Source organism: Xenopus tropicalis, chromosome 5, assembly GCF_000004195.4.
Source record: "Xenopus tropicalis strain Nigerian chromosome 5, UCB_Xtro_10.0, whole genome shotgun sequence".
Lineage (NCBI taxonomy): Eukaryota > Metazoa > Chordata > Amphibia > Anura > Pipidae > Xenopus > Xenopus tropicalis.
In genome coordinates, this window is record NC_030681.2 from 134,600,563 (window position 1) to 134,621,589 (window position 21,027).

General features: G+C 39.9%; 1 protein-coding gene across 11 annotated transcripts in view; it reads right to left on the minus strand.

The window, feature by feature from the left end:
• Window positions 1-21,027, minus strand: part of myt1l (myelin transcription factor 1 like) — a 303,857-nt gene that overhangs the window by 63,263 nt on the left and 219,567 nt on the right. The gene's annotated exons all lie outside the window — the stretch shown is intronic.

Below are 21,027 nucleotides of genomic sequence, written 5' to 3' on the forward strand. Positions count from 1 at the left end.
GAGTGATGCTTAACAAATACTGATAGAGTGCACCTTTAAGAAATGGCTTATTTCTTAAGTGGAAATTAAAATGGAGCAAGGATGGAATTTTGAAAGGGATTTATTTCCCCCTTATGCAGCTTGAAATAAAATATTTTTAACTTCCTTTGTAAGCTAGGGAAGGATATGCTACACTAAGGGGCACATTTACTTACTTACGAACGGGCCGAATGCGTCCGATTGCGTTTTTTTCGTAATAATCAGAATTTGGCGATTTTTTGCAAAATTGTCGCAACTTTTTCGTTGCCATTCCAAATGTTGCGCAAAATCTGGTGAGTAGTAGCGTTACTACTTGCGCGAAAAGTCACGACTTTTTCGTAGCCTTCGCGCCGAGTACGAAAGATTCGGATTCATCCAAGCTTCAGTATGGTGACTTTTCTTGGGCCAGGTTGGAGCTGCAGGGTGCCATTGAGTCCTATGGGAGACTTTCCTTGGGCCGGGTTGGAGCTGCAGGGTGCCATTGAGTCCTATGGGAGACTTTCCTTGGGCCGGGTTGGAGCTGCAGAGTGCCATTGAGCCCTATGGGAGACTTTCCTTGGGCCGGGTTGGAGCTGCAGAGTGCCATTGAGCCCTATGGGATGCTTTCCTTGGGCCAGGTTGGAGCTGCAGGGTGCCATTGAGCCCTATGGGAGACTTTCCTTGGGCTGGGTTGGAGCTGCAGAGTGCCATTGAGCCCTATGGGAGACTTTCCTTAGGCCAGGTTGGAGCTGCAGAGTGCCATTGAGCCCTATGGGAGACTTTCCTTGGGCCGGGTTGGAGCTGCAGAGTGCCATTGAGCCCTATGGGAGGCTTTCCTTGGGCCAGGTTGGAGCTGCAGAGTGCCATTGAGCCCTATGGGAGGCTTTCCTTGGGCCAGGTTGGAGCTGCAGAGTACCATTGAGCCCTATGGGAGACTTTCCTTGGGCCAGGTTGGAGCTGCAGAGTGCCATTGAGCCCTATGGGAGACTTTCCTTGGGCCGGGTTGGAGCTGCAGAGTGCCATTGAGCCCTATGGGAGACTTTCCTTGGGCCAGGTTGGAGCTGCAGAGTGCCATTGAGCCCTATGGGAGACTTTCCTTGGGCCAGGTTGGAGCTGCAGGGTGCCATTGAGTCCTATGGGAGGCTTTCAAAATCATGCTAAGTCTGAAAGTTCCGCCCGCCGCTTACGAGCGCTCAATACGAAAAAGTCGCAACAAGATACGAGCGCATCGTAATGGCCACGAAAAACTTGCGTTTTTTCGCGCAAATCGTGCCATTGAGCCCTATGGGAGACTTTCCTTGGGCCGGGTTGGAGCTGCAGAGTGCCATTGAGCCCTATGGGATGCTTTCCTTGGGCCAGGTTGGAGCTGCAGGGTGCCATTGAGCCCTATGGGAGACTTTCCTTGGGCTGGGTTGGAGCTGCAGAGTGCCATTGAGCCCTATGGGAGACTTTCCTTAGGCCAGGTTGGAGCTGCAGAGTGCCATTGAGCCCTATGGGAGACTTTCCTTGGGCCGGGTTGGAGCTGCAGAGTGCCATTGAGCCCTATGGGAGGCTTTCCTTGGGCCAGGTTGGAGCTGCAGAGTGCCATTGAGCCCTATGGGAGGCTTTCCTTGGGCCGGGTTGGAGCTGCAGAGTGCCATTGAGCCCTATGGGAGGCTTTCCTTGGGCCAGGTTGGAGCTGCAGAGTGCCATTGAGCCCTATGGGAGGCTTTCCTTGGGCCAGGTTGGAGCTGCAGAGTGCCATTGAGCCCTATGGGAGACTTTCCTTGGGCCGGGTTGGAGCTGCAGAGTGCCATTGAGCCCTATGGGAGACTTTCCTTGGGCCAGGTTGGAGCTGCAGAGTGCCATTGAGCCCTATGGGAGACTTTCCTTGGGCCAGGTTGGAGCTGCAGAGTGCCATTGAGCCCTATGGGAGACTTTCCTTGGGCCAGGTTGGAGCTGCAGAGTGCCATTGAGCCCTATGGGAGACTTTCCTTGGGCCAGGTTGGAGCTGCAGGGTGCCATTGAGTCCTATGGGAGGCTTTCAAAATCATGCTAAGTCTGAAAGTTCCGCCCGCCGCTTACGAGCGCTCAATACGAAAAAGTCGCAACAAGATACGAGCGCATCGTAATGGCCACGAAAAACTTGCGTTTTTTCGCGCAAATCGTATTGGTAACGAAAAAGTCGCGACAATTTCCGAAAAGTCGTAAAGGCGCAGAAAAAAACGCAAAAAATACGAAAAAGTCGCAAAATGTTCGTTTTCCAATCGGAATTTTCCAATTCGGATTCGTGGGTTAGTAAATGTGCCCCTAAGGGTTTAAATTGATGGGTACCCAGGGGAATAACAAAAGAGGGAAGTGTAGAGAGCCCATTGGGACCCAGGATGATGAGTATCGATAAGCAAATCGGTGCCATTTTGATTTGCCCAAACATTGGTGAAATGGTAAAAATTTGCTAAATGCATTGAAGTCAATGGCTGTTTTTTATGACTTTGATTTTATACCACACAACTTTTTTTGTGGCCATTGAAGTCTATAGGCATCTTTTCTCAGAAAAAACATGCAAAAAATGTCACTCAACACTACTAATGAGCAGTATCAGGATACAATTGTGAAGCTGATTCTCTTTGGAAAGTTTCGGGGTACCTAAAATGATATTGCTATGGGGCTTAAAAAGTTACTTATTTCAACCTCAGCTAGTATTATTCTGTTTCTATAATAACAAACACATTTTTTGAAAATAATAATAATAATTCCTATAAAAAGCTAAACCGAGCCCTGAATGCATGTGATTGTGTTAGACACAGGAAGGCACAGCTACTGACTCATTCTGCCCAGATCCTCATTCTGAGTTCTGCTCTTCTGTTTATTCTCACTCTTTCCTACACACCCTATATATAGCCTGTATCACAGGTGAGATTGCTATGTGATTTACAGGGCTTTCTCCCCAGAAAACAATGTAAAAAGTTCAATTTAAACCTGAAAGTTTTCGCTTTCGGTAAAATGAAATGTCAAAACGAATTTGCCTCAAACGGTCCATCCAAAGCCGAAGATTTTACACTGATGAAGTCAGTGATTGTTGAAAGGGCCCTGATCTACTGAAACCCCTGCTGAGATTTGATAGGCTCATAGGAAAAGGAAATTCAGTTTCCTTTTCTAATAATGTACAAAATATCTGGTTCCCATAAGGACATATTTTTGCTGGTACATTGACTTGTAACCTGTATAGCATCCAAAGCAACCTTGGAAAGTAACTTTAACCTATAAATGCCAACTGGGTCCATTGCAATACACAAAGATTATTTTCCCATAGTGCAGCTTTTCCCCCAGAATTCCAGTATAATTGCAATCACACATGGATTTGTGCTTGCCACTATAGTATCTTATGTGCTAAAACTCATTCAAAGGCACTCAAAATTGGTGGAGGCGGAATTGCGGAATTTCTGGTGCTCATTGTTAAAATGGCATCTGGGATTCTTTAGGTACAAGCCTGCTGCCCCTTTTAAAGTAGCCCACAATGAAGAATTAGGGGCATTCCCCCAAGTTCAGGTTAATAGTAGCTCCAGAGATCTCCTGTATGCTATACACCAGAACCGATTGAATAGATACAGTGGTGCTTAGCGAAGAGCATGTTTAGGCACAAGTAGTTTAAATGAATGGCACCAATATGGGCAGATATTGCTTCTATTTGTAATGCTATAAAGGTAAATTAGCCCTTGTGTCAGTCTTTGATGCTTGGGAGGATTCAGGGCAGGGGCTGTAATTATGTGATTAACTGGAAGTATTTCCATATTACTTTTATTCATGTAATTTGTGGGACTCAAAGAGACATATCTCAACTCTCACTTAATCTCCTGGTTTTCCAGGTCTCTTAGTTCTTTGATGATGGCTACCGTGATTATTGTAGATAGCATGGGGTATATTTATCAAGAGGTGAAAATAGAGTTCTTATCAAAGGGTGAAAACAGAGTTCGAAGAAGCCATCATTGAAAACCGAAGCAACCACGGAAAGCCTGGAAATGAACTATAAATTCACAAAGTTATATGGAATTTGACCTAGTATTGACTTTAAGATCCTGTGCTGGAGAAAGATCAGTTAACCCCATAGTCTATGCCGTCTAGTGCTCCTTTATGTTCTATCTGTATAAACTTGGATGTATGGCAAATTCTTATTATAAATAGGGGTAATTTACTGAGCAAGATGCATAAGACATATTCTCAGTGCCAGGACATTCTTCAAGTGCACTGACAAGCAAGAGAATGCGTCGTCTGCAAAAACCTTCTCTCAGAGGCATGCTATACCCAGATTTACCCCAGGGATTCCCAGCATGGAATGAATGTGTGTGCTGCTTGCTTTAGTAAGGAAATGAGGCATCCTTTTAAGCACAAAGCTTGCTGATTACAATATTTGCTGGCAGTCGTGTAATGATACATATCTTAGCCGTGCTGGGTTTTGACTTGTGATTCTGTAAATCCCTGGACAAAATCGTGCACAGAAATATCATCTTTAATACATTTGTTAAAGTCAGTGAAGGCATCTGTGTAACTTCGATAGAAAAAGAAAGATTTCCTTTGCATCAGATAATTCCCAGCTACGTTGGCTAGGTTTTCATTGGGAGCTGTAGTCCTCAGCAGCAGAAAGAACGAAAACCATAAGCCTTAATGGTGCTCTAGTGAATAAGTGTCCTGAAACCTAACGTCTTAGGGTTATTCACCATAATTCACTGCTAACTGGACATTCACTGCTGCAGGAAGCTCAGGGCTCATTGCTAAATACTGGATGTTTATATATGCTAAATACTGAGTTTCCATGTCTTGATTGTGAACTAAGAAAGTCAGTTACACATGGAACAATCTGAATTATGGGCTCATAGACCATGACCCAGATTCAGCTGATTTTATAAAACAGAAATCCCCAACCATTCACTTGAGGTCAACATGTTGTTCATCTTCCCCTTGGATGTTGCTCCCAGTGGCCTCAAAGAAGGTGCTAATTTTTAATTTACCAGCTTGAAGCTAAGCTATAGTTGCATCAAAACCATGTGTATTGGCAAACAAAGCCTCCTGGGGCTACCAATAGCCAATCACAGCCCATATTTGGTACCAGCAGGAACTTTTTTCATGCTTGTTTTGCTGCCCAACAAGTAAAACAGGTTGGGGACCCCTGATATAAGCCAATCAGTAGGCAAGTACTGAGATCTAGCCATATTTGTTTCTGTTGACATTATCTTGGGCCTGTGACACTAGCCGTCATACACTAGGGGGCACATTTACTATGGGTCGAATCCGAGTCCGAATTGGAAAAATCCGATTTGAAAACGAACAGTTTGCGACTATTTCGTATTTTTTGCGATTTTTTTCGGCGCCTTTACGACTTTTCGGAAATTATCGCGACTTTTCCGTTACCAATACGATTTGCGCGAAAAAACGTGAGTTTTTCGTAGCCATTCCGAAAGTTGCGATTTTTTCGTAGCGTTAAAACTTGCGCAAAAAGTTGCGCTTTTTTCGTAGCGTTAAAACTTAAAAGGCGCAACGTTTCGCGCAAGTTTTAACGCTACGAAAAAATTGCAACTTTCGGAATGGCTACGAAAAACTCGCGTTTTTTCGCAAAAATCGTATTGGTAATGAAAAAGTCGCGTCAATTTTCCGAAAAAATCGCAAAATACCGATCATTACGAAAAAAACGCAATCGGACGCATTCGGCCCGTTCGTGGGTTAGTAAATGTGCCCCTAGCTGTCATACCCTTATACCGTCTTGCCACCAACTGTAGACTTTTCTGTTGCTTCCCAGTCCTATGTCACAAGCCCCTGGCCACCACCAACCATCCTACCCCAGCCCTGCACACCCCTGGCAGAAAGCAGCATGGTGCGGTGGAGCCCCCTGGGGTTTATACACTGCATTTGATCTTTGTACTGTGAAGAGCAGGTTGGGTTTCTAGTGCAGACATTGCTTAGTGTAGAGAGTTAGCAGTAAAATAGGGCAGAGATGACACTTGTGTTTTCCCTGTGGGTCAGTCCAACCCTGCTTAATTGGCTGATGGGGCCTAGCATGTATGTGTGCCTTGGCTTGTTTGTGTGCACTGTGACTCCTATGATCCCAGGGGGCGGCCCTTAACACTTAAAATGGCAATTTTCTTTTTAGGATTATCCAATGGCACACACTACTAAAAAGTATATTTTTATAAAAATTGGATTATTCAGATGAAGCAGGGATTTACATGTTTTATGTGATATATCTTTATAGAGACCTACATTGTTTGGGGGTATAGGTTTCTGCTAAGGGAGATAAATACGAATGGAAAAAAGATAAGTCTCTTTGGTAAAAAGAAAAATGTGTGGCACTACTTTAGTCTTGGTAAGAAAAAAAAATCATTTAGTATAAAACATTGTATAAACAGGAAAAAAATGTTATAGAAAAAAACTAGGACAAGAAATACATAAGTATATATACTGTATATATGTAGCTCTGAGTTAGACATGAGGCCCAGAACCATGTCATTCAGTATTAGCGAGCATAATTATAGACTCTGCACATGTTTCTACTGACTTGCCGGAATCCCCCTGAGAGCAAATTAATGTATTCCCTGGCACCGGAAAGAACCATAGAGACATCAGCAGAAAGTGGCTGCACACCTAAGGCAGCAGCAGGGTCTCCTCACCCACCCATATGGCCATTTTTATTTCATAGAGATTAATGCATTCAGTCATTATTTGTTAGCAAAAGCCTTGGGCAAAATGCTTATTTGTAGCTCAACTCTCAAGTCATTTATTTGCTGCTGTTTCACTAACAAATACGAGTGAAGCTCATATACACAGGTGCTATACTCAGCAATGGGGTACAGTTTAATGCAAAAAATATATGTTTACTTGTTTGGGGTACCTAAGTCCTAGAGCATTATGCTATCAAGCCCTGCTGGACTATACAAGGTTTAATTTGTAAATATATATATATATATACTGAATTGCATAATTGCCATTCCTTACCATAACCTAAGAAGAAGGCAGTGACATATTTGTTCATATAAAGCAAGTCACACTGCACAGGCTTCCAGCTTTATCCCCACAGGCAATCTCATGCAAAATACAGAAAGAATTACCGGTTCAGAAATAGGGATTTACCGCTGTAGAGTAGATGTCTAGCCAGTCAGTTATTGCCAGCCTCAATTTAGCACTAGCTGTTTCTGCTCTGCTAAGTGGCCCCAAGATACAAAGAGGGGAAATTACTGCAGAGAGGGAAGAAGCAGAGAGCGGAGCTAATTGTGGATGTTGTTGAAAAAAAAACCCCAGGAAAGATTGGGATCATGTAAAAATCTGGGACCGGCCTGAGCCACAGGGTATATAAACAGTATACTGTATGTGGCAGTGCAGATGGGTAAATTTGGGCAAAGAATTGAAAAGAATGAGGCTTAAAAAAAATATTTGATTATTTCTACTGTATGTGTTTCTTTTACACTTCAGCTAAAATTGCATTGTATATTTTTGTATATATATATATATAAGAATATATATTTTTCATATTTTTTTAACAATCTCTGATTGCTATATTTACCTGCTATCCCACAGCCCCAGTCCCTTCCCAGAGGCTATTATCCCCCCGCTGCTACTATAGGCACCATCTCTCCCTACTATACCTGCTATCCCACAGCCACAGTCCCTTCCCAGAGGCTATTATCCCCCACTGCTACTATAGGCACTATCTCTCCCTACTATACCTGCTATCCCACAGCCACAGTCCCTTCCCAGAGGCTATTATCCCCCACTGCTACTATAGGCACCATCTCTCCCTACTATACCTGCTATCCCACAGCCACAGTCCCTTCCCAGAGGCTATTATCCCCCCACTGCTACTATAGGCACCATCTCTCCCTACTATACCTGCTATCCCACAGCCACAGTCCCTTCCCAGAGGCTATTATCCCTCCACTGCTACTATAGGCACCATCTCTCCCTACTATACCTGCTATCCCACAGTTACAGTCCCTTCCCAGAGGCTATTATCCCCCCACTGCTACTATAGGCACCATCTCTCCCTACTATACCTGCAATCAGTCTCAGGGGGCAGAAAAGGAGTCACTGGAGGAAGGGGAGTTGGGGGAGCAAGATGTGATGGAGAGTCAGGGGGCAGGTGTGCGGGTACAGGTTAAACGGTCTGCTGGGAAATGTTTGGACAATTCTCAAAAAAAGAAACATAAAGATGCCTCTTGATTGCGTTTTATAATGATCTGTAAGAAATAAGATGCTTTGGAGGGAGGTACGCTTTGTTTTTTTTTTGATGTGATATTGATTTATATGTATTTTTTGTTTGAAATGTAATTATTGTTTTATTGTATTTGTTTAATATATTTTAATAAAATTCTCTCCCTACTATACCTGCTATCCCACAGCCACAGTCCCTTCCCAGAGGCTATTATATCACAGCTACTATAGGCACCATCTCTCCCTACTATACCTGCTATCCCACAGCCCCAGTCCCTTCCCAGAGGCTATTATCCCCCCACTGCTACTATAGGCACCATCTCTCCCTACTATACCTGCTATCCCACAGCCACAGTCCCTTCCCAGAGGCTATTATCCCCCCACTGCTACTATAGGCACCATCTCTCCCTACTATACCTGCTATCCCACAGCCACAGTCCCTTCCCAGAGGCTATTATCCCCCCACTGCTACTATAGGCACCATCTCTCCCTACTATACCTGCTATCCCACAGCCACAGTCCCTTCCCAGAGGCTATTATCCCCCCACTGCTACTATAGGCACCATCCCTCCCTACTATACCTGCTATCCCACAGCCACAGTCCCTTCCCAGAGGCTATTATCCCCCCACTGCTACTATAGGCACCATCTCTCCCTACTATACCTGATATCCCACAGCCACAGTCCCTTCCCAGAGGCTATTACCCCCCCACTGCTACTATAGGCACCATCTCTCCCAATGCAGATGGTATATAGAGTCTAGTTAAAGAGAGGTATATTCTTCCTGAAAAGAAAGAGGTATGTGGATACCTTCTCATGAAGGGTCTGAGTTTCCTATTTATTATTTTTTTACTGAGAGCGAGGTCCAGATAGCAAGTTAAGCAGGCCTGAGGTTTCCTTTAGATTCCCATTAACAGTAGAAGTGTCCTGCAGATCAGACTGTAGTTATGGCCCATGTGTACAACAGATGTTCACATCATTGTGTGTCCCAACTTAGGAGACATTTGGTGCTCATGTTTTTGAGCACACAGGCTAATAAATTTCTATGGGTCTGGTTGAACTTGGGAGACCTCTAACTAATAAAAGTCATAGGGTAGCATTATATATTAAGCCAAACTGGAAAGATGAAAGAGTTAAGCAGCCAAGCCAAGCTCCTACATCATATATACCTAAAGCATGTCAGAAATAAAAACAAGACATGATGGGATAAACCTGGATGTGCAGGCACCTAAAACACCTTTTATGAAGCTGCACAAATAGCCTACTGATAGGGAAGGCAAAGGAGGATAAAATGTGGAAGGGTCGGTTACCCCACCAAAGAATGTTGCCTTAAGGGGCTAGTAAATGTTCTCATAATTTCTTATACAGGTATGTGATCCCTTATTCGGAAACCCATTATCCAGAAAGTTCCGAATTATGGAAAGCCCGTCTCCCATAGACTCCATTTTAATCAAATAATTTAGAATTTTTTTTCTTTTTTCTCTGTAATAATAAAACAGTACCTTGTAATTGATCCCAACTAAGATATAAATAATCCTTATTGGATGCAAAACAATCCTATTGGGTTTAATTAATGTTTTATTGATTTTTTAGTAGGCTTAAGGTATGGAGATCCAAATTACGGAAAGACCCCTTATCTGGAATACCCTTGGTCCTGAGCATTTTGGATATGGGGTCCTATACCTTTACCTAGTGCTGAATTCAAGACTTTACTTTTGTCTTAGCTAGATATACCTGGAAGCTATAGTTTTGTTGGTAGACCTTGTGGCAAGGTGGGAACTAGGCTACAGGCTACATTAGTTTTAAAGCAAATGCTATCTGAAACCCAGCCAGAACCTGCAACCCAAAATTTTACCCTTTTGGACCTGCTACCTGCAACTGCCTTATCTGCAGTCAATTCCCTGGGCAGAAGTGCAAGAACACCAAGGTAACAATAGCACACCCCTTAGTGCTTATTTAGGCAGCATTTCTGCCTGTAGGACCGCTGTGCTATACATCTCATGCTGGACGGGTGGTAAGTAGTGATGAGCAAATTTTTTCGCCATCTGTGTATTTTTTCATGAACTGGGTGAAAAAAAAATTGTGGTTGCATCAAAAAGTCACGGTTGCATCAAAAAAGTAGAGTTTCATGCATTTTTTGGGACAGATTCCCTTATCACTAGTGGTAAGGACAGTGCTCCACTGCAGCTTGTGTCCTCTGCCAGTCCCTAACTTTTGGTCTGGACATGCCTCCCCTGGCCACCACCTTTAAGTTGAGAACTGCTAAATGCAGATCATGCTCTACTCGAGGGTGTATCTAAGGATGAAGACACACAGAGCTACTAGTAGCAGCTACTTTTTCATGGCTACTAAACTCCAGAAAATACCCTGCCATAGACAATAATGAGAATTGCCTCTGCTAAATCAAACATAGAGACAGTTATCAGTAAATGATCAGCATTGTCTATTTTAGTAGCCACGACAAGTAGCTGCTACTAGTAGCTCCGTGTGTCTTTACCCTAAAGGCCGAAATAGAGCACAGAGGTCTGAAGCAATTGTGCAACAACAGGAGACAGTGTCGTTGTGCAAACAGAGTGCAAAGTGAGCATAAAGAAAGATTGCATTGTGCCCATGTTTTGCACTTTGCACCCTGCCCAGGAGGTGGTAAATGATCCCAACTCAAAAGTGCCAAGGATATTTTTTTGTAGTAGCCATACTTGGGCAAGTTTCATGCTCAAAATCAGGTTCCCTAACCAGACTGAGCTTGTTCATACTCGGCTGCGTATGAGCATATTCTGAGCCATATCACGCCTAATTGAATGCTAAGGGTGCAAATAATCAATTGTCACACTCTTTATGCATTTGCAGGGCTGACTGAATCGACTCCATATAATGGAACAGGGAAGTGTTCCTAGTTCCTTACAATACAGATGAAATTATGCCGGGCTGCCAGATGAGGGCAGTGTTGCATTTCCATGTGTGTGTGTGTGTTTTTTTAATTCACATATTTTAGCTTTCTATTCCGAGCCTTCACTTGGAATTCTGGAATGACCTCTGGTATGGATTTTCACACTAAACCAACTACTGCTGAATGCTGATGTGCAATATTTATAGTTTTGCATTATCAAGATTAATTTTAAATTCAGTGTTTCAAAGGTCATTCCTGTTAAAGGCACACGGTGATATTCCAGCAGGACTGTGTACATTTATCAGCAACTGGGTGACTCCCACAGTTTAATAATCACGCAAAAGAATTTAATTTCATAAAATCTTACTTCTTCAAATAGTGTGCCTTTAGCAATTTTATTTGTAATTAATCTTCCAGCGCTTGGGTGTCTAGCATGTAATTCCCATTATGTCTCGCTGCTCTTATTTTCTTTGTGTTTTACCTATGTTCTGCCTGGTGCCTTCTGCTGAGCTGTGGACTTCCGTGCCTGTAACATGTTATGTCTGCAGCATTTACCTTTTATTTAATAATTCCCTTTTGTGCAACACTTGAAAGGCATGATTTACAAACACGGATGCTTAGCTGAACCAGTGCAGCTACCCATAGCAACCAATCAGACCTTTGCATTCATTTCCTAAAACACAATAGACTATTAAAAGCTAATTGCTGGTGCACTGGTGCAAATCAAAGGAAATGTAAACCCTTACTCTTCCCTTGGTGTTCCTTTTTGTTTTTCTTACTCTTCCCTTGCTCTTCTAAGCACTTTTGAAATTTAAATTACTATTTTCTCTAGTTTTCCATATATTAGCAGTTTTTTAAACAAAACAACAACAGCACCACCTGCTGGTCATTTTGACCAGCAGGCTACAGATGACTAAAACTTAGAAAAGTCTGTTGATGTTGCTCTCCTTGGAAAATTAAGTTTCAGAGTCATCTGATGTCTCTAACCAGTTCATAGAAATGTGAAAAGACCAAACCAAACATATCAGACCTACTGGGCTTTGCCCATATGCTCGCCTTGGTCTACCTAACCCATTCTAAACATCAGGGACTCTGATAATCCATTATCATAATGCTGAAGACTAATGTGATTTTATGTAGGAACAAACCAGAACATCATGAAGTCACCAAGATATGACGGATATGATGGATTCTGTCACTTGTTCCATTATGGTAAAAATCTAAAAGTTTCTATAACTGTAATTGATATCAGGACCCAAGTATCAAATGCCAATAAAAATAGGATGTTTATGTTGTACAAGGAGGGATAAGATAGGTAGGAAGAAAGCACTTGCTTTTCAAGAAATTTTCTCTTTCAATATCCAGCAGTAAAGAACCATAGCTAGTGTCAAGCACAATTGAGACCTCTTGCTGTATAGAGACCATAATAATTGTAAGAGTAATTGTTCTTAAAACATTGCAATTTGCTGTATTACTATTACTACTAATGTATAATATGGCTCCATCTTCTCCCACATACAGAGAAATACTGTAGGACATGAATACAAGATAAAACAATTTCAAACATATACACAACAAGATATTCACATTAGTAAAAAAAACAAAGTACAGAGAAACAAAGAAGTTGAGGTGCTGCTTACAAGAGCTTACAATCTATAAGGGGAAGAGAAGCAAGAAATCAGATGTGGGTGATTTATATGGTAGTAGAGATCCAGGTCTACTTGGAGATTAGCAGCCACGTTTGCATTGCTAACCAGTAAATGAGTTTAGAGATGAAAATGCTAAGTGGTTATGGGGGCCAGTTTAGTTCTTTCTGGTTTCATTTATACAGTATTTGTATGAGGAGGGAATGAATTGTCATGCTTGAAGGTGACTCTTGCAATGGAAAGGGACTTCCAAAAGATGAGTTTAGAGAAAAGTCTCAAGAGACAAGTGCTTAAGTGCTGATTGGGAAGAAGGGATAAGGAAGAAGAGAAAAGGGCATAGTAGCATTTCCCCCAGAGTTTCGCCTTGATATTAGAAAGGTGTGTAACAAGGCATAGCATTGCTAATGGCTCAAAGGTAAAACACATCCAAAGCTATTGTTTCAGGAGCTGAACATTTCATCATTGCCCAGGTCAGCCAAATAACTAATAGCTTCTTCTGGTTCCAACTTGCAGGATTGAATCAGAAAGTTTTCTTGGTATGGGAGATTTGACCAAATCATTTTGCTCATGATGACTAGTCAAAGCCAATTTTAGAGAGCGGTCTTTGATAGTTGCTGGAAATATTACATTAATGTACTGCCCATTATGGTGCCATGTGGTACCAAAAGAAAAAGCCCACATTAGTTTAATTATTGGTGAATATTTTATTCAATAGTCAACTCATATTGTATTTACTTGACTTTTAATTCATTGGGGTATATAAAGAAGTGTATACTGGCATTGGGTTTATTAGTTGTGGCACAGAACTGTACAAAGACACAGTATTGGACTGGATTTTTAAGATTAAATGATCGGTCAATTTCTTACAGATCTACAGATGATGAAGTTATGCATTACATAAAGGCCCACTGACATCCCCTTTAATAGCTTGAGTTGGATGGCTAGAAGTTGTTGTGAATCTGCTGGGGTAGATATATTAAAAGTTCTTTGTACATGGCTAAAAGCTGGTGTCACAGCCCCTTCTCACTAGAAGTGTTGCAGGCCACATACCTATTTACATCTAGTTAGGAGGAAATTGACGCAGTGGGACGATTAGACAGTGAGAAAATGGCAGCAGAATGCAGTTCAGTTACAAATCCCCTAACTTACCCTTACCTACCTCAGCTAAACTGAAAAAAAACAACTGGGAGCAGTGTTTTCCAGATTGCCCAAAAACTCTTCATTAAACTTACAAGACATCGTCTATCATGACCTGCATGATCATAGATGTGTTCCACTAGCTTTTGTAAAATCATAACATGCCTGATTTAGGAAAATCATGGTCCCAGGTTGAATAGCCCATGGGAATTAACCAAAAGTTTGGCAGTGACTACAGTAAACTTCTTGTTGTACCAAAGTCAGTCTAGCAAAGCAAAGGTATTTGATTGTATCTTTTACATCATTGGCAGCTTATCCCTTCAGAGCATTTATTTCAACCCCGGAGCTAACCCACATTTAGATTTCAGCCCTTCTCTAGGAACTGATTATTGATTTCTCTACTGTAATGTTTCCACTTGGCATGAAATACCTTGATATTTTTCCAAGACAGAGTTTCCATTTATATAAAATAACTTGGTTATTGCACTGCAAGTTACACATATTATATACATATTTAGTATTTGTAAAATGTTTCCTTTATTATTAAGATTTTGTAAAGAATCCCATTATATTACAGCAACAATTTGTTTGTTTTAGTTGCTTCATAAAGAAGTTACCCATATCACTCAAGTTACAGCATTGTCTAAAGTCATAAGCTATCCAGTATAAGTAAATCTAGAGCAAATGGACTTGATAAGTTGCCCTAGATTTACATATACTAGATCTATCATGACCTGGATGAATGAAAATCTTCATAATCATAATCATTTTGAAACCATTCAAGTAACTAACCCACGGATTCCCTGATGCATTTGCCAACTCTGCTTTCATGATAACTTATATGACCTCCTTGGTTTATATCATATCAGACTCATCCTTGGCCACAGACTTCAAACCCATACATTGTGGCCCTATGCAGGCATGATCATGGATTCTCCAAAAGGTCAGCAGAGAAAGGGCTTTAATTGTTAGCTATTAAAGTTGTAATCTGCCAGGGTTCTGAGGTAAACAATTATAGAAAGGCAAGAAGTTTTATGGGAACTGAACTTCCATACCAGGGAATAAAATTCCTAACCTGGCAATTAGTAGGTAGATTAGGACATCAGGGCAGAAACAGATGTTACAGATACATAGGTCTGTATGTTTTATATCAAACAATGTATGTCTGATTACTTATTGGCAAGAAAGGATCCAGATATGAAAACTGGCAGATCATCTTGGTTCAGGACCATGAATGAAAAGAAAACTGGGTAAATTAAAATGCAATAAAGAAGGCTTTTACTGTAAAACTCAAGTCATATTCATAGTTCAGTGATATCAGAAATTGGGTTTGCCAGATTGTGATAGTGAATGCTAGTGATGAGCGAATCTGTCCCCCAGAAAGATTTGAGGAATGGCGAAAAATTAGCAAAACGGTGGAAATGTCCGAACTGGGAGTAAAGGGACACAAATGTGGAACTTGATGTTATGAACTATTTACTCCATCCTCCAACAAAACATTAACATTATCCTCTTACTGTTGTGCCAGCATGGAGGTTCTCACATATTAAGCACAGTAGTCATAGCATATTATTTGCCATAGAGCCAGTAAAAATGACCCTGTATTAGTACTAGTACAGATGAATATACGTTCCATTTGATTTATATAAAACTTGGAGTGAAATTGTTCCTCTGATCTTGTTTGACTATCCTTACAGATGCCTTCTTTGTGTTTTATACATTGCATTCCTAAGGATCAACATGATTATTAAAGAGGGATTTCAAAAGATATGAAGCAAAAGGATAAAGCACCAAAATGCTTTAATAGCAGATGAAATATCTAATCGACAACTTATCTACAAGTTAACTCTAAAATTATATATTGTATGTTATTGTACAGACATAAAGTATTTCTATAGTTTTTTTAAACAAAGACTCAAGTTTATTCCTGACCTTTTGTGATGTCACTAATAGATATAAATGAATGCTATTAAATACAAAGGGCACCAACACGAGTCTCTCAAGTACTCCATTGCCAAACTCTGCATAAATTCATAAATAACAATTAGCCACTTTTAATTCAAGTACTTCATTTTATGAATCACCTTTCTAAAAGGCAAATAGGAGTTGAGTAGGAACAAGGGCAATATTTTGTCTGTTAAGCCAGAATAACCAATCAAGATTTAGCTTTACTGAGCCAGTAAAAGTTCCAATTATCCAACTGGTTGTTATAGTTTACAGGACAAACATTGTCCATGTAATAAAGCATTTGTTATTTTTAAAATATTCTCCTGTGGTTACAATAACATTGAGTGATCAGATCCACCCTACAGCGATAGACATAATTATGGATTTTTTCATATAGAACCTAAGTATCCAGAGCTAAGTCTTTCCAGAAAATTTGTGGGAATTTTTGGTGAGGTGCAGAATTACCATGATTTAAAATGTGGACCAAACCAAAAATGATGTTGTATAGGGAGAAATATTATTAGTAGAAAGAGAGAAGTTGTTCTGCCATGTTTTAGGTCCTGAATCTTTTGTAGAGTTTGGAGACTCTACAGTATCTACAGAGAGATTTCATTATAAGAAAAAAATGTTCATAAAAATGACTACTAATGTTCACATCTAAATAGTACATATGTACAGTTTTGATTGGAGGAAAATATGTGAATAAAATCCTTCTAATGTATAGTATCAATGGGATAAAAAGTGTTCAAGGAGAAGCATTTTCTGGTAGCAGAATAGAAAGTAGGGGGAAACAGTATGAAAGTGGAAGGAGAAAAACTTAAAGTCAAAATATGGAAGTAGATCAGCTAATAAATACATGGAAAAAAAGAAAAGAAAAAAGTGACTGATACAGGGTTCATAACACTAATAAAAGGTTATAAACACACATGGAGTAGTTATGAAGCCATAGTACGAGCTTAAAAATCAATTAAGTATTTAATGGGCAGAATATGCATCAGTTGGCTCTTTTCTTCTGTGAAATTATATATTTCTATCATTAGAAACTACCGGGTTCAGTTGCTTTTGAATAATGTCGCACTACATTCTATTTGTATGTTAGTTGCTTCAGATGTGGGATCTGTAAACCAGAAACCTGTTATTCAGAAATATGATTTCTATAATCCGCAGGTTTTCTGGCCATCCTCTCATATTCCTGCACCAATTTTAGAGTGTTCTCCCCAAAATGAGTAGCAATATGTCTATGAAGATTCTCATTCATCTAGGACAAGATATACAGTATTTAGTAGAATAAAGTCTAAAACAACTGGACTTTTCTGAGTTTTCTTAAAAACATTTCACCACTCATCTGAGAGGTTTCTTCAGTTCAAAAATGAAATTTGAACTAAAGAAGCCACTCGGATGAGTGGTGAAACATTTTTTTTTTAAAAACTCCAGTTGTTGTAGACTTTATCAAATTTTAAATTTAGCAAAGCAAAGAAAGAAGAAAAACATTGCAATGTAGACAAAGTATTCAGTGTAAATCTAGCAGTAGTACTAATTGATATATTTCTTGATTGATTACAGGGTATGTCCTTTACAAGAGCTGACAAGCTTCCATATATATATATAGAATTGCTTAGTTTAATAAGTTGCAGAAGTTGAAAGGGTATCTAATTCGGTTACAAAGACTTGACAAATTTTGTAAATCGTATTAGTTTTGTAGGTACAAGAGGCCAATTCATAAGATGCATCTAGAGACATTTCCTTAACTGCCTTTGAAACATTTGGAGTCTGTCTTTGGGGATCTGTTTGCCAATTTGTAGAGATATTAGCGGCCTCTGGAAATTTGATTTTGTTTTGTAAATAATCACAATACAGATGACCAAAATGTGTACAATTTACTACATGACCACCATATACTGCATGTTGTGAAAATGGTTTCTCAATTTATTGATCCCATTTTGTGAAATGTACTTAATTATTTTGTGAAGTGTATAAAGTTATAAGATATTTTAGAGAAAATTCTGGTTTGACCTGTAATATAATTTTATGGGCCTAAGTAACTGTAGGTATTTGCAAAATTCATATTTGTCCAGTCTCAGTCCTGTCAAGTCAGTCAAGTCCAATATATTTGTTAGTAAAGTGGGTTCTAAAGTCTGAATGGAGACTAGGAAAACTAGAACCCAAAGAATCTCTACTATCTTGATAGTTTTTATTGCATTTTTAAAGTAAGCAGAAAGAAATTAAATAACTTCCCACAGCGTTGTTTCTTTATACCAAAATACAAAGTCAGGAGTAAATGGACTAAGTTAATAAGTTTTGATTTCTAGGAGCCTATTTAGTAGGTTTGATGTAGTCAGCATATTATTAACCAGTAAAAAGCCAGATGTGATGTTCAGGTGACCCTATTTTTACCCAGATAATAGCAGTGATTCTCTTATATTTGAGCAACTATTTTTAGATTCAATCAGTTTCTAGTGTAATATAATTGATAAGAATGATGTGAATAGGATTGGTTGTGGCATATCACAGGGTACTAATGATTTAACGGGCTCATTCTCAAAACAGTAATGTAATATGTAGTTGGTGATGAACTCCTTTCAATAATTAGATATAATATAGGGTCCGGCGCTCAATGCACAGATCCCCTGTAGGATCTACAGGCACATAACTGAACTATACAGTAATTGCAGGGCACTCGGGTATTTAAGTAAAAAAGCCTTTATTTACATCAAAAATAAACCCAAAAACAGGCCAGCTTTTTTTCTTTGTGCCCCCTTGACTTTGTGGGGTTGATGTGCGTTGGGTTTATTTTTTATGTATATAAAGGCTTTTTTACTTAAATACTTGAGTGCCCTGCAATGGCTGTATAATTTAGTCTCAAATTAAGCTATTAAAACAGGCATGAAATCAAGATGAACACGTCAATTGCAGGATAATCTCACTAGGACCCTGAAATGTGAGGTTGGACCAAGGCAAAAAACCCTGAATAATCCCTAACAAAAGTCTCATTGTGAAGGCTACCCTGCATGCAGTATATAGTGCTGGGGACTTAGAGCAACCATATTAGGTGGCAACAGTATGATATAGGTGACTTTTGCACAAGGGCAAATAAACCTGATACAATCCTCAATAAAAATCAGCCTTTTGCCATGAGCAGGTACAGTACATGTAGAATTTGCAATACTTCTATGATGAAGTGTGTTGTTTTCCTCACATGCCCAAGCAGAATACTTGCCCATAACATATACTGTATAATTCTGCTTGCAACAGCTCATGTGGTAAAACCATTCGCATCAGGATATTGTATTCTGAAGGACAGATGATGTTAAGCCAATCATAAACACGTGAATGTCTCAGCAAAGTCATCCATTCTAGAACAGCCTGGAATATTCTAACAGAACTGTATAGGACTCTATGTTAACGGGTACATCGTTAGATCTTGAGCACAAAACCACACCGGTGGGCAGCAGTTTGAACCTATCATGCAATACTATTGCTGTTGCTACCCAGTAGTCCTTGTAGGAGCATGTTATGGATCTGACTTACTTTTGCGCTGCTTTCTGACCACACTGCTATAATTAGGTGCCAGTTCAGACTTATAACATCACTCACACAAACAAAACCTTCTAATTTTAAAAACCTTCTACTATTGAAAGCTGGCAGCTGTTCTCTCTTCTGTATGCCAATGAGGCAATGAGACTGTTAACAGGATTAGAAATTTTCCTCACCAAAATCCTGGCATATGACAAAACAGCTGCCCAGAACAATGATGCCATTATCTGGTCTTCAAAACATTATTTCACTGCTCTTTTAAATGGGCAGGATGCAAACTGTCACAGGCATTTGTTATGATGTCGCTCACATTCGGCACATTTCCAAGCTTGTGGCATTGTTTCCCTAATCTATAAACACCATAGGGTTCATTTAGAAACATGGAGCAAGGTGCTACTTGCAAAGATAAGGCTGAGAGGTGGGCAGTACATAGGTGTGCAGTGGAACTCCACTAACCTGTACTAATAGAATGAATGAGCTGAAGAGGAGGTTGAGGTAAGGTCCTTGGGAATGCAACTCTATGGCACTCATGTGAGTTGTGCTCTGCATCTGAGAATACTACAAATGTAAGTGCTTGTTTACAGGTGGGCAATACTGTACCACTTAGAATACCAGTTCTTCCTTCTGTATTTATGGAGAATAAACCCTTACATTGGGGCTACCAATTACATCTTCTGCACTTCTCTCCATTGTATATCACCCTTAGCAATTCTTCCATTGAACACTTATCCTCTAATAATATACTATCAATCCCTAATCAATTTATAATAGTCTTATTGTTTGCAAATAGAATAGAAATTATTGAAAACATTTGATTCATTTTACCTTATCTAATCTATTGCTGCTTTAGTAAGTTGTAAAGGTATAGGCTCTATTATCTGGAATGCTTGGGACCTAGAGTTTTCTGGATAAAGGGTCTTGGATCTCCATACCTTAAGTCTGCCTTACAACTGCAGCCTTATCTTACTTTATGGTGGGAGTTCTAGACATTCCTCACTATCAAAGCCACTGTTCCAGGGGTAAAGGAGGATGAATTCAATTTTATTGAACATTTACTACACTTCTTCTTGGAATTCTGCACTCAGATTTTGAAAAAAAAAATTGCGAAACAGCAAAACTTTGCAAAATGCACTAAATTCAATGGGTGTTTTTTCACTGCAACTTTTTCCATGCCACACAACTGTTTTTTTTGCAGCCATTGGAATCTATGGGCATTGGTTTGTCAGAGACACCTGGGAAAAAACGTCACTCATCACTATTTGGCAGCAAAAACCGCAATACAATTTGGCAGCTAAAGCTTCGATAAAGTCAGTGGGAGGTGTATTTTCAGCATTCAAGTTATATTATTTTTAGAATGTTTTGTACAGTTGAATTTGTAAAAATTAACAGAACAATAAGATGTTTTTTGCAATCAATATGATGTTTTTTGCAATCAAGCTTTGTCTGCAAATAAGCATTCATTATTTTTATCATAAAAATTCCAGCAATTGAGAATAAAAAAAAAAAACTTGAGATCAAAAATTGATTGGTTGAATTAAGAAACCATAGAATTAATCATCGTATATATTGTTTACAAATCAAATGGCATTGTGGACAAGGGGGGCAATCATGTAAATAGTAAAAGGCTGCCATTGTGTAGTGGCAGTGGGTTTGGATCTTTCCTAACATCCCCTTGGGCAATATGTCTGTGCTGCAAGGCAGGAGG